The following is a 14,472-nucleotide window of genomic DNA, read 5'->3' on the forward strand; positions in this document are numbered from 1 at the left end:
CGGATTCACTGGAGTGTTATAAGGGCTGACACAGGGAACAACCACACCTTGCTCTAGGAGAGAACACAGAACATCATCAATGCCAGACAGTTTAGCTGGGGAAAGGGGGTACTGTTTTACATATACTGGCGAAGAGTGTTTAATGACCGCCTCGTAAGGGGTACACTTAACAAAGCCCACCTCGTCCTTATGTTTCGCCCAAAGAGAAGCTGGGAGATCAGAAAGAGAGGGTGTGAGGCAGGTAACGGCACAAGCAGCATTGAGAAGGTTATGGGGGAGAGAAAGAGAGGTGAGGGCAAGAGCAGCCGACGAAGTTTCGTCTGGTATGTCAACAACCATGTGTGAACCACTAAAAGAAATAGAGAGCCCTAGAGGTCCCGTCCAAGCAGGTTAAAAGGGCAATCAGGCATGCAAACAAAGGAGTGAGAAAACTTCAGTAAAGGATCAAGGGCACAAGTAACAGAAAGGGGGGGGCGTGCAACTGGAATGGAAAGGAACCCCTTCTATTCCCACAGAGCTTACAGACCGTGTAGATAAAGGACCCGCATATTCCCTCCCCACTGAGGACATGGTAGCCCCGGTGTCGAGTAAAAAAGGATATTCAGTCCCTGCCAGGCATAAAACAATAGTGGGAAGATCTTCGTTAAGAGGGGAGCTGAATAAAAGATTTAACATAGCAACGGTCGGGGTTTCATCGCTCTGAGGGCAGCCCTATGGGCGGGCAGGATTTCTCTGCCCTGTGGGGCTTGAACCGGCGCGCATGACGGGTTTCTCGCGTTCCTGCTCATCTCGCTGTTTCGCATGACATTCTCTTATCCAGTGCCCCTCTTTTCCACAATAGTGGCACTTTCCATTTCTCCTCCCTCCCCCGCCGCGCGGTCCCGTTCGGCGACCCCTCTCCTGTCGTCCCTCCGCTCGTCCGCCCGGCACGACGGATAAACATGCTTTATTCGTTTTACAGTCTAAAAGACCATCGCTCTCCAGCGTGCGCACCCGCTCCCCGGCCTGACGGAGGACCAGATTATTCCGGTCACTCCAGTGATGTTTTAAAACGCTCTGTATTTCGGGGCGACAATTAGACAGAAAGGTGGACAAGAACATTGGGTTCGGGTTTGCCAAATTAAGTTCAAGACCTCCCAAATGTTGCCAAACTTCCCCAAAGCGCTTCCAAAAGGCCGACGTCAGCTCAGAACGCTCCTGTTTGCAATTAGTGACCTGTGACAGGTCTCTATTTGCTTGTTTTAAGGCGAGCAGGTATCGCGTCAATTGCTCACGAAGCTGCTGCAGTGCGTTCGGCGTGTCCTTCCAAAAGAAGGTAGTCACGGTGCGCTGACGCGGGCGACCGTCATCCCCTTCATACTCTTCCTTAATATTTTCAGCTTGATCATTGACGGGGGCGAGAACCTGAACGTTTTCTAACAGGGCTGTCTCATCATATGCGCCTCCTAATTTATTTTGCAGAATAAACCGGTAATCAGCTCCCGTAAGCTGACAATTACGAGAAACATTAATTAACTGATCAACAAAAAGCAAGGGCTTATCGGGTGACGGAAGAAGCGAGATGATGTCCTTAAGAGCCGACGGGGACGGAGGAGTTATATCAATACCACTGCGCTTTGCAACCCATACACAAGCAGCGTTTTGTGGCGGATAAGGACGCGAGCCGGCGTCTGGTCCCACATCGTCGGGATTATCCCAATCGTCATCATCAGTGTCATCATCGGTATCGTCACTACTTTCTTCGTCTTTGCCGTTCTTGGCTGATGCAGGCGCACCCTTTATCCCTCCGGGACGCTGCCCTCTGTCAACCGTGGGGGGGGGGCACGCAGACACAGCAGCCAAGGACGGATATATTTTAGGAATCGTTTTTACAGCTGACGGCGATTTACCAGTAATTTTTCCAGCCTTACTATAAGGTGGAGGTTTACTATCTAACGAGGCTGGAGGAGCAGAATGAGATTTGGATTTTCCTAGCGCCGCCTCCTCCGTTTCCTTGGTGACAGGTGCAGCCCGAGGCTTCGGGATGGATTTCAGGACTGAACGGGGAGTATAAGCCTGTTTAAAATTATCCCAAATCTTCTTCATATCATACCATTTGGCATATCCTTCCCGCATATACGGGCGATCCCATCCGGGGTCCCCTAATCCCTCATAAATCATGCGATAGGCTGATGCAAGATAACCAGGATCGAAAGTACCTTGACGAGGATATGAAGGAATTTGAGGGTTGGCCTCGGTCCAACCTGCCAAATTATCGAGCCAGGGAGAAACATAATAAGCAAAACCGCACCTAGTCATCCATTCGGCCGGGGTTTCCCCTGGCGCAGGCTTAGGGAACGAGCTTCCCATCGTACAATGACAACAAACGGATCTGAAGAGGAACAGACAACAAATATAGTACAAATTTGTATAGCGCGCTCTTCCTGGACTCGAACCAGGGAAAACTGTCCTCCGTAGGACACTACGAAACTACTGCCAACCAGGTAGTCAATCAAACATGTCTTACCTGATTGAGAGTATCACGTCGGGGTCACCAAATTGTTAGAACCTGTGTCTGTCTCAGTTCAGATGCGTTGACGTAAGAGCGCTCTGGAGCAGGGTTGAAACAAACCACACGAGTTAAATCAATCTGGTTTATTCAGGCACTGCTCAGTGATACACACAGAGAGCAGGGTTTATATACATCAGAAGCTTGCGTGACAAGATAAGTAAGGGGCTCGGGGGCACAAGGTCAACTCGCCAGATAAGGAGTCGTTTTTATTATACATGAAAGAGCAGACCATACACCCCCTAGAACAGGAGGAACCAGGAATGTGGTTTCAGCGAAACTAGAAGGTACAGAGAAAATAAAAGAGTATGTTCTCGCGATTATGCACGTTTACCAGGGTGTGAAAGGGTCATAAGTTCAGTACAGCTATGCACGAGAACACACATACAATCTTACAGTACTTAAGTACACTTTTTGAGTATCTGTACTTTACTTGAGTATTTTTTTTTTTTGGAAACTTATGACTTTAAAGTGCCATTCCACCATTGGATGTATTTTTTTGGCATAAAATACAATATATTTTATGACAACATGACTAGACAGAGAAATCTTTTAGCTTCAAAATGATATATCAAACATAATTTTTTGACAACGACAAGTATATTAATTTTGCGACCAAAGTCACCTACCCTTTTAATTTCCGCGCAGTAGTGAAACGTGATGTCATCGGCAGGTTCCCCTTCTTGTGTACCACGTCACGTGTGACGTGGCACAGATTATCAGCAATGGCGGATAGAACGCGATTGTCAGCTTCGGAAAAGAAGCGAAGGAAAATAGCAAGTGATGCCCAAAGGAGACGGTCGATGGTGAATATCGGCACAGCAATCGACAAGTGGAAATCGCGTTCTATCCACCATTGCTGATAATCTGTGCCACGTCACAAGTGACGTGGTACACAAGAAGGGGAACCTGACGATGACATCACGTTTCACTACCGCGCGGAAATTAAAAGGGTAGGTGACTTTGGTCGCAAAATTAATATACTTGCCATTGTCAAAAAATTATGTTTGATATATCATTTTGAAGAGGGCGGCACGGTGGTGTAGTGGTTAGCGCTGTCGCCTCACAGCAAGAAGGTCCTGGGTTCGAGCCCCGGGGCCGGCGAGGGCCTTTCTGTGCGGAGTTTGCATGTTCTCCCCGTGTCCGCGTGGGTTTCCTCCGGGTGCTCCGGTTTCCCCCACAGTCCAAAGACATGCAGGTTAGGTTAACTGGTGACTCTAAATTGACCGTAGGTGTGAATGTGAGTGTGAATGGTTGTCTGTGTCTATGTGTCAGCCCTGTGATGACCTGGCGACTTGTCCAGGGTGTACCCCGCCTTTCGCCCGTAGTCAGCTGGGATAGGCTCCAGCTTGCCTGCGACCCTGTAGAAGGATAAAGCGGCTAGAGATAATGAGATGAGATGAGATATCATTTTGAAGCTAAAAGATTTCTCTGTCTAGTCATGTTGTCATAAAATATATTGTATTTTATGCCAAAGAATACATCCAATGGTGGAATGGCACTTTAACTTCACTACATTTGAAAGACAAATATCGTACTTTTCACCATGGGCGCCGCCGGGGGGGGAAAGGTTAGAACAATTCTAGGGGCCCAGCACTGCCATAGGGCTCTTTAAGGGGCTGATAATATGCTTTTAATGATTTTAATAAGACTTTTGAAATAACAACAATGCAATATTCCATCTGGTAAAACGAGCTAATTGAACAAGGTTGTCTATTTCTTGAGTTCTTCAACATATTGTCATTTAACCCTCCCCCTTTTGCGAAATGATTCTGGTAGAAGCGCGATGCGTTAAATCTGTGTGCTGATCAGTGCAACGCTACTTGCTGCTGTGTCGCGGTGCAGCAGCCAGCCAGCCAGCAGTGGAGTGCGTACAGTCTATGATCGCTAAATATGAAGAGTGGCTGTCAAAAACGTAAAGAAAGGCAGCTGAAAGCTGAGAGGGACCGGAGAGGCAGGCAACTGGTCACTCAGTTTTTCCCAAAGAAAGGTAGCTATCGCTCACGTGTGTGTTCAAAACATTAGCGAATGGTAAATGAACAGTATGAACGTGGTTGGATTAGCCTATCAAGAGAACACTTTTACAGTTTGTACAGTGACATTTTTTCCATTTTAATAACTGAACTGACTTGTGTGATAAACAAGATGAAATATTACGTTATGCTGGTGCTAATAACTAGTGCTAATAACCAGTTTCATAACTAATGGGGTGCCCTAAATATGCACAGATTCAGCCTCAAGGGGACCTCCGCCCTACCAAACCACTGAACCCCCCTTTGGAGAAGGAGGTAAGCAGCAATACAACCCATAATGCTTTAGGATTGAAGTTTTTAATGAGCGAGCGCCATATACAGTTTGCTAGATTAAAGTGTTGCTAATAACGGACACCAGTCAAGTGTTTGACATGGTTACGTGTGTGGAATGTTCAGATATAAAATATAAAAGTGTAAATTAGAAAACAAGGTCAAAAACTCCTGGTCCATGGAAGGGCAACCAATAGTCTAACTCTGCTTACTCTCAAATTTCTGTCTAGACACAGTTTGCTTTGAACATATTCCCTTTTTGCAGAACAGTACACACAGCTTTCTACCTAACACATAACAATCCATGGGATTTCCATAGGTATTTTGATGCTGGGTAGAAAACTTTTTCTATGATTTATTAGCAGTCACATCTAGCCTGGCAAGCCAGACTAAATGTGAATATTTAGTCTGGCCTCGATCCGTAGACATTTCCGACGGGTGTAGGAGGAACAACCCGCTGTCTTTCAAACTGTCTCTGTGCGTATAGGCCAACGCTCTGACCAATCAGCGCAACAGTGACTGTGACGTAGTCAGAGCGCGCAGTGGGGGAGACCTTGAAATAAATAATTTTTCAAAATGCGTATTAATTAATAAACAGGTTCTAGATGTTAAGAAGTTTGGAGATAATGACCACAAGTTTGGAGTCTGTACCACATACTTAACATACAATCTTATTTTTTTCAAGTGTTTTTCAAGGGTTTGGTTAAACTGTTTTTGAGAGTTTTTATTTAGTGGTGTTTGGTGAAATAATTTCCCTTAAATTTAAAATAACGGGAAAATAAGAAACAATCAAAAAGTAATGTTTCAAAGCTGTTTATTAATTCTTCGTACTGCACAAACTAGCCCCATCCTTTTGGCTACGAGCGGAGCCAGCTGGTAGATCAGACTTTTGCCATAGCCGGTCGGCAAAACAGCAAAAACGTCCTTCTTGAAAAGGAATGAGCGGAGAGCCTCTTCCTGCTCATGTTTCAATGAAAACTCCAAGTCTAATTCTTCTAAAACTGATTCCAAAGCGGAGTCAAACGCGCGCTGTTCACTAGCCGTAGCCATCTTTCCTGTTGTGCTTTCTCCAGCGTCACGCAGCTTTGTCGTCACTCATGCAAAAGCCCGCCCAAAGAATCCAAACAAAAACCTTGCGTTGTGATTGGCGGGCACGATTTGATGCCCGGGGTGTTTTTGTTTATATGGTGCGAGGCTAGACCCATTCGCTAGGCAAAAATATTTTTGGCCGCTAGGCGGGTGGGTATAGTTTACTAGGCTAAGTCACATCACACATTTCACTACCAGTTGTCCTAGCACAAGAAGGCATGTGGCAAAATCTTGACATTTCATTTGTGATTGTAAATGCACCAGAATTAGTCACTGACCAGTTTTCATCTAGTCCCTGGTAGGTTAATACATAAAATGTAATAAAGTCACAAACTCAAGGTCCATGGGCTATCAAAAGTCAAATAATGACAATAGTGCAATTGTGACGAGGGTGGGCAAAGTTGGGGGGCCCAAAATTCTAATCTTTCATGGGGCCCAAAATTTCTAGCGGTGCCCCTGCTTTTCACTCCACTACATTTCTATCAAGGGCCTCGTTACTCGTTACCATGAAGCAGCTTTGAAAGTGGATGTTTTTTCTTTTCCTTTCTCATGATTGTTTTATTGCAGATGACACCGAGACAGCCTGTCAGTAATCACTAGGGTCACGTCACGTCCATAGACTGTATAAAATCAATGATTTCTCAGCAGCATTATTTAAACATGATCAGTTAATGGCAGAATGGAAGGAGGCGGTTCTTCTGGGGAATGCATGCACACCCATGGCTATACCAAGAACCCATGTTTCAGTTTTCTGAAAGGATTAAAGATTCGTTTCGTTTTAAATGTTTGCTTTGTTTGCCAAAAACGAACCACATCACAGCTTACAAAAACTTGCCATCCAACCTGCGGAAGCATATTGAGGTATATATACGTTTTATTCCAAGAGAAAGCTTGCAATGAAGTTGTCTGTGCTTTTAGAGCTAGTGATAACGTTGCAATAGCTATGCAGTCTGGTTAGTCAAATGACTTTCTGTGGATTTACCCACCAAGTTGCCATCACCTTGTCCACGGCTAACATTAACACACAGCTAGTTAACTTGGACGCTGTTAGTTAGCATGTAAAAATGGAGTTATGCTAACATGAATAACGTTAACTTATCTGAAGTCCTTTCAGAAATATGTTTTAGCATAATCTTGCCAAATAAACAGAATATAGAAATCTTTCTTTTCTAGTAGCGTTAGCTACCCAAGATGATTTTGAGTTTGAAAAGAGTTTGCTAGCATGTCAGGTGGAGTTTCACTGACTAGCTAGCTTAACGTTAAACCACCATGATGCACAGCATGCGTTCATTTTGTAAATCCAGTCGGTTGCTTCCGAGGCATTAGGTTTTGTAAGCGTTGTGGCAATAATACAACGATGCATTGACAGAAAATGTACTTTTAATACTTAAGTATTTTTAAAAGCAAGTACTTCAGTACTTTAACTTAAGTAAAAAATTGACTGGACAACTTCCACTTGTATCGGAGTAACATTGACCAGTGGGATCTGTACTTTGACTTACAGTAAGTGATGAAGTTGGGTTCTTTGTCCACCTCTGGAAAACAGAAGAAGAGAAAACTAAGATATTATAAAAATACATTAGCACTCAAAAGAGTGTTTAAAAGAATGAAATAGCTGAAAAGTAATAAATATCATTCATAAATATAATAATAAATAAGTAATCAGACCAGTAAAAAGGACTGGGGTGAATTAAGTAAGAATCCCTGTATTATTTATCGCCCTTATTCCTTTTAAAGATGTTCTTATTAGCGTTGGGCACTCTAAAACGCCTCCCAGAGGGTAGAAACTCGAATTCACAGTGGAGCGGGTGGGAAGGGTCATTTATGGTTTTCCTAGTTTTGTTTAAAATCTGTTCATCATACATTATACTTAAGTGCTTTTGTGGCTTTCCTATTGTCTTTGTAGCCATATTCACTATTCTCTGTAGCTTATTTTTCTCTGCATGTTCAAGTTACCATACCACATGATCATATTAAATGACAGAATGCTTTCAACAAGGTTTTTATACACTGTTTGTAGGATGTCCTTGTTCACACCAAAGTTTTTGAGTCTACAGTCTATGTCCCTTTACACACTCATCCAGAAGGGTAATTTTGCACAAGGCCATCTGTCTACAGCAGAAAAAAAAAAACGCGTCTGGAAAAATCCCAAAAGAGTCTGGAGCCAAATTCGTGACGTCACGTCCAGATCCGAAGTTTAGCAGCTAGCGATTTTGCTCATCTATCTACATGTGTTTAAATCATCTCATCTCATCTCATTATCTGTAGCCGCTTTATCCTGTTCTACAGGGTCGCAGGCAAGCTGGAGCCTATCCCAGCTGACTACGGGCAGGGGCGCCGCCAGAAATTTTGGGCCCCATGAAAGATTAGAATTTTGGGCCCCCCAACTTTGCCCACCCTCGTCACAATTGCACTATTGTCATTATTTGACTTTTGATAGCCCATGGACCTTGAGTAATGTAATGAGACTTTGTTATTACATTTTATGTATTAACCTACCAGGGACTAGATGAAAACTGGTCAGTGACTAATTCTGGTGCATTTACAATCACAAATGAAAATTCAAGATTTTGCCACATGCCTTCTTGTGCTAGGACAACTGGTAGTGAAATGTGTGATGTGACTGCTAATAAATCATAGGAAAAGTTTTCTACCCAGCATCAAAATACCTATGGAAATCCCATGGATTGTTATGTGTTGGGTAGAAAGCTGTGTGTACTGTTCTGCAAAAAGGGAATATGTTTGATCAATTACGTATGTATTTCTTCATATGTTGTAACCTCTATCCCTCTTTTATGTGTGCTGCGCTTTCTCCAGCTCCTCAATTTGAAACCAGTGGTTTAGAACGTGTGAACATTCCACACACGTAACCATGTCAAACACTTGACTGGTGTCCGTTATTAGCAACACTTTAATCTAGCAAACTGTATATGGCGCTCGCTCATTAAAAACTTCAGTCCTAAAGCATTTATGGGTTGTATTTCTGCTTACCTCCTTCTCCAAAGGGGGGTTCAGTGGTTTGGTAGGGCGGAGGTCCCCCTGAGGCTGAATCTGTGCATATTTAGGGCACCCCATTAGTTATGAAACTGGTTATTAGCACTAGTTATTAGCACCAGCATAACGTAATATTTCATCTTGTTTATCACACAAGTTATTAAAATGGAAAAAAATGTCACTGTACAAACTGTAAAAGTGTTCTCTTGATAGGCTAATCCAACCACGTTCATACTGTTCATTTACCATTCGCTAATGTTTTGAACACACATGTGAGCGATAGCTACCTTTCTTTGGGAAAAACCAAGTGACCAGTTGCCTGCCTCTCCGGTCCCTCTCAGCTTTCAGCTGCCTTTCTTTACGTTTTTGACAGCCACTCTTCATATTTAGCGATCATAGACTGTACGCACTCCACTGCTGGCTGGCTGGCTGCTGCACCGCGACACAGCAGCAAGTAGCGTTGCACTGATCAGCACACAGATTTAACGCATCGCGCTTCTACCAGAACCATTTCGCAAAAGGGGGAGGGTTAAATGACAATATGTTGAAGAACTCAAGAAATAGACAACCTTGTTCAATTAGCTCGTTTTACCAGATGGAATATTGCATTGTTGTTATTTCAAAAGTCTTATTAAAATCATTAAAAGCATATTATCAGCCCCTTAAAGGGCCCCATGGCAGTGCTGGGCCCCTAGAATTGTTCTAACCTTTCCCCCCTGGCGTCGCCCATGATCATAAATATAATAATAAATAAGTAATCAGACCAGTAAAAAGGACTGGGGTGAATTAAGTAAGAATCCCTGTATTATTTATCGCCCTTATTCCTTTTAAAGATGTTCTTATTAGCGTTGGGCACTCTAAAACGCCTCCCAGAGGGTAGAAGCTCGAATTCACAGTGGAGCGGGTGGGAAGGGTCATTTATGGTTTTCCTGGTTTTGTTTAAAATCTGTTCATCATACATTATACTTAAGTGCTTTTGTGGCTTTCCTATTGTCTTTGTAGCCATATTCACTATTCTCTGTAGCTTATTTTTTCTCTGCATGTTCAAGTTACCATACCACATGATCATATTAAATGACAGAATGCTTTCAACAAGGTTTTTATACACTGTTTGTAGGATGTCCTTGTTCACACCAAAGTTTTTGAGTCTACAGTCTATGTCCCTTTACACACTCATCCAGAAGGGTAATTTTGCACAAGGCCATCTGTCTACAGCAGAAAAAAAAAAAAAAACGCGTCTGGAAAAATCCCAAAAGAGTCTGGAGCCAAATTCGTGACGTCACGTCCAGATCCGAAGTTGAGCAGCTAGTGATTTTGCTCATCTATCTACATGTGTTTAAATCATCTCATTATCTGTAGCTGCTTTATCCTGTTCTACAGGGTCACAGGCAAGCTGGAGCCTATCCCAGCTGACTACGGGCGAAAGGCGGGGTACACCCTGGACAAGTCGCCAGGTCATCACAGGGCTGACACATAGACACAGACAACCATTCACACCTACGGTCAATTTAGAGTCACCAGTTAACCTAACCTGCATGTCTTTGGACTGTGGGGGAAACCGGAGCACCTGGAGGAAACCCACGTGGACAACATGCAAACTCCGCACAGAAAGGCCCTCGCCGGCCACGGGGCTCGAACCCTGACCTTCTTGCTGCGAGGCGACAGCGCTAACCACTACACCACCGTGCCGCCCTGTTTAAATAATATTTTTTCTAATTACTATTATGTATTTATATATTTCTTCATTTAGAAGAGTACTGGCGACTGTAGGAGAAAGATTTCATAAGCTATGATAGAGGCATACAATAGAGTGCCGAGAGATGAGTTATGGTATTGTATGAGAAAGAGTGGAGTGAATGAGGAGTATATCAGAGTGGTGCAAGACATGTATGAGAACAGTGAAACAGCAGTGAGGTGTGCAGTTGGAACGATGGAATGGTTCAAGGTGAAGGTGGGACTCCATCAAGGATCTGCTTTGAGTCCTTTTTTGTTTGCCATAGTGATGGATAGCTTGACGGACGAAGTGAGGCAAGAGTCACCATGGAACATGATGTTTGCAGATGATATTGTGATATGTGGTGAAAGTAGAAAGGAGTTGGGTTTGGAGAGATGGAGGTATGCATTGGAACGAAGAGGAATGAAGGTGAGCAGGAGCAAAACAGAATACATGTGCATCAATGAGAATGGGGATGAGAGTGGAGTGAAGATGCAAGGAGTAGACATAAAGAAAGTTGGTGAATTCAAGTACCTGGGGTCAACTGTGCAGGAAAATGGGGGCTGCGATAATGAGGTGAGAAAGAGAGTGCAGGCAGGGTGGAGAAGGATTTCAGGAGTCATTTGTGATCGGAAAGTCCCACCAAAAGTGAAAGGTAAGATGTATAAGACAGTAGTGAGACCAGCTGTGATGTATGGATTGGAGACCGTACCCTTAACGAAGAGACAGGAGGCAAAGTTGGAGGTGGCAGAGTTGAGGATGTTAAGGTTTGCGATGGGAGGTTAGACAGGATAAAGAACGAGCACATGAGAGGGACAGCACATGTAGAGAGCTTGGGAATGAAGCTAAGAGAGATGAGACTGAGATGGTCTGGGCACAACCTGAGAAGAGATGCAGAGCATGTTGGAAGGAGAATGTTGGATGGAGCTGCCAGGCAAAGGAAAACAAGGAAGGCCAAAGAGGAGATACATGGATGTGGTGAGAGAGGACATGAAAGTGGCAGGTGCAGCGAAGAAGGGTGCGGAAGACGGAGCAATGGAGACGAAAGATCTGCTGTGACGACCCCTAATTGGGAGCAGCCAAAAGAAGAAGATTATTATTGTTACTATTATTATGATAAATGTTTTATTATAAATTTATTTAGGGGGGAAGCCATGGCCTAATGGTTAGAGAAACAGCTTTGGGATCAAAAGGTTGCTGGTTCAAGTCCCTAGACCAACAGGACTGGCTTAAGTGCCCTTGAGCAAGGCACCTAACCCCCAACCGCTCCGGCAAGAGTGGTAGCATGCCTTCTGTCTGATTAGTCAATGAAAAACTGACAATGTGATTATCAGTTTGGGCATTGAACCTGACTGACTGATTACTAATATAGTATATTACTGTTTACATAATATCATTATGTACTTACTATTTACCCCTATTTCTGCCATTTGATTCTCACCAGACCACAATGGAAATAAGTGTTATACACTTTCTTGTGTTAACTGTGTATCTTAAAGTACACTATATTTATGTATTTTGTGCATTATTTTACGAAATAAAATCAATCAATCAGTGGCGGCGGCGGGGGGGGGACTGTCCCCCAAAAAATTATGTTGGGGGGCTGTGCCCCCACAAGTTACGATGGCAGTCCTTTGACTATTTACAAGGAAGAAAATGAGAGAGTAGTGTGAATAAACAGCCCGCTGTTTTCCCTTATTAAATCCCACTGCGTTCCTTCATCATCCCAGCGCCCCGGCGGCATCCCTTTTTACTGTAGGTTGGTAGCACCTATTCGCACCAAAACTGATGCAAATTAGCCTGGCCCTGACGTCACCGACTGCCTCTGCTTTCCAGGATTCTCCTTATTTGGCTTATGCAGAACCGCGAAACCCATCACTTTTAGTAGACAAGCTGATTTATGAATATTCTGTGGACTAATTAACCCGTTGCTTGCTGTGGCAACTGTCTCGACATGTCTGGTCTCCTTGGGTACTCGCGCCAAAGCGGGGACCCTGTGACAGCAAGGCAATGACAGTGTCGCAACATTTGTATCTGACTGATAACTTGTGTCCTGTCCGGATGGTTAGATAGCGTTCACGAGGCATACAAGCAGTTTTGGGAGCCCAAAAACTTGATGCTGCTCTAGATCTACATGAATTCGCTCGCTGCCCTGACCACTCACTGAAAATCAGTATGAAGAGGAGTTTCAGACAAATATCCATTGCAAACTTTTTGGACTCGACAAAGGCACCCAAGTTGCTTGATGATAACGAGGTAAGTTTTCAGTATAATTTTTTTTATCCCAAGTCAAATTTCGCAAACCAAGAAATGAATGACTGTTTACTCACACTGAAGACTAAAGGAAAGACAGTTATTCGTGCTCTTGCTTTATACCACGTAGCTGAGCAGCTATATAAATCTATTAGCTCTTTAATTCAACAAGGATATTGAAGACAAATTTTCTCGCATTTTGTTTTTGTGTGTGGGGGGGGGAGCAGATCCATGAGAAACGTCTGGATCCCGGAATTTTTTAAAGGATTCTTGGCGGAGGTCTGCGCTCTCCGAGTGCTTTTCTAGTTATCATTGGTTCTGTTTCATATAGAAAACTAGAAAAGCACTCGGAGAGAGCAGACCTCCGCCAAGAATCCTTTAAAAAAATCTGGGATCCAGAAGGTGATCCGGATCACCGCCAAAATTTAAGGGATTGTTACTTGTGCCCAGTCACACCTCTGGAAAAAATTTCAGAGCAATCCGTTCATTACTTTTTCCGTAATGTTGCTAACAGACAAACCAACCAACCAACAAACAAACAAACCAACACTACTGAAAACATAACCTCCTTGGTGGAGGTAAAAATACATGGATGAAATGTACTCTTTTTTTGGGGGGCTTTTTTCACCTTTATTGGATAGGACAGTGTAGAGACAGGACAGGAAATGAGTGGGAGAGAGAGACGGGGAGGGATCGGGAAATGACCTCGGGTCGGAATCAAACCCGGGTCGCCGGATTTATGGTATGGCGCCTTAGCCACCTGAGCCACGACGATAATGGTGGACACCGGTGAAAGTGATCACTATTATCGACACTTCACGTGATTCTCAAATGCGTGTTTAGATACAAAATGGTGAAAGAGTAATAAATAAAGTACGTTTCGACGAGGAGATCATGAAATATCAGTGAATTTGATCAGTAAAAACACGTCCATGATCTTTCCATCATGCTTACCTGCAATGATGACGTCCGGGTTTTCCTCAAATTGCTGATCGTGCTGAAAAAAATTCCATCTCAGGTAATGAGCTGTGTCATCAGACGACAAGATCAAAGGGCGAGGGCGGTCTTCCGGTTAATTAATTAACCAATAATAACTGTTGGAACTGAAACTCAGCTTTGTAAAATTGTTTTTTATTGGTAAATCTGAAAAGGTGTCGATAATTATGGACTGTCAGTAATTGTAGCCGCCGCTCTACCTGCGTTTACATGGACCTGAGTAATCAATTAATAATTGGATTCAAGCTCAAAAATTAAATATCCCATTCCGACTGGGAGTTTATTCTATTGAAAGAGGTCACCTTATAAATATTATCCATGTAAACACTCAGGATTGGCTTCTGGACCTGTAGGGGAGTGCAGGGAGACTTGGGACGGGGGAGACCTGGGACAGTTTGTATTCCCATAAATTAATTTCAACCAATCAGGTTTTAGATTACATCAGAAGTTAAATGCCCATCCATCCATCCATCCATCCATTATCCATAACCGCTTATCCTGTGCATGTCATGGTCCTACCTGTGGGCTTCTCTCTTCAGGTAACATCTCCACTCAGCATTACCGGCCACGCCCGC

This window comes from Neoarius graeffei, chromosome 3 (genome assembly GCF_027579695.1).
Source record: "Neoarius graeffei isolate fNeoGra1 chromosome 3, fNeoGra1.pri, whole genome shotgun sequence".
NCBI classification, from domain to species: domain Eukaryota; kingdom Metazoa; phylum Chordata; class Actinopteri; order Siluriformes; family Ariidae; genus Neoarius; species Neoarius graeffei.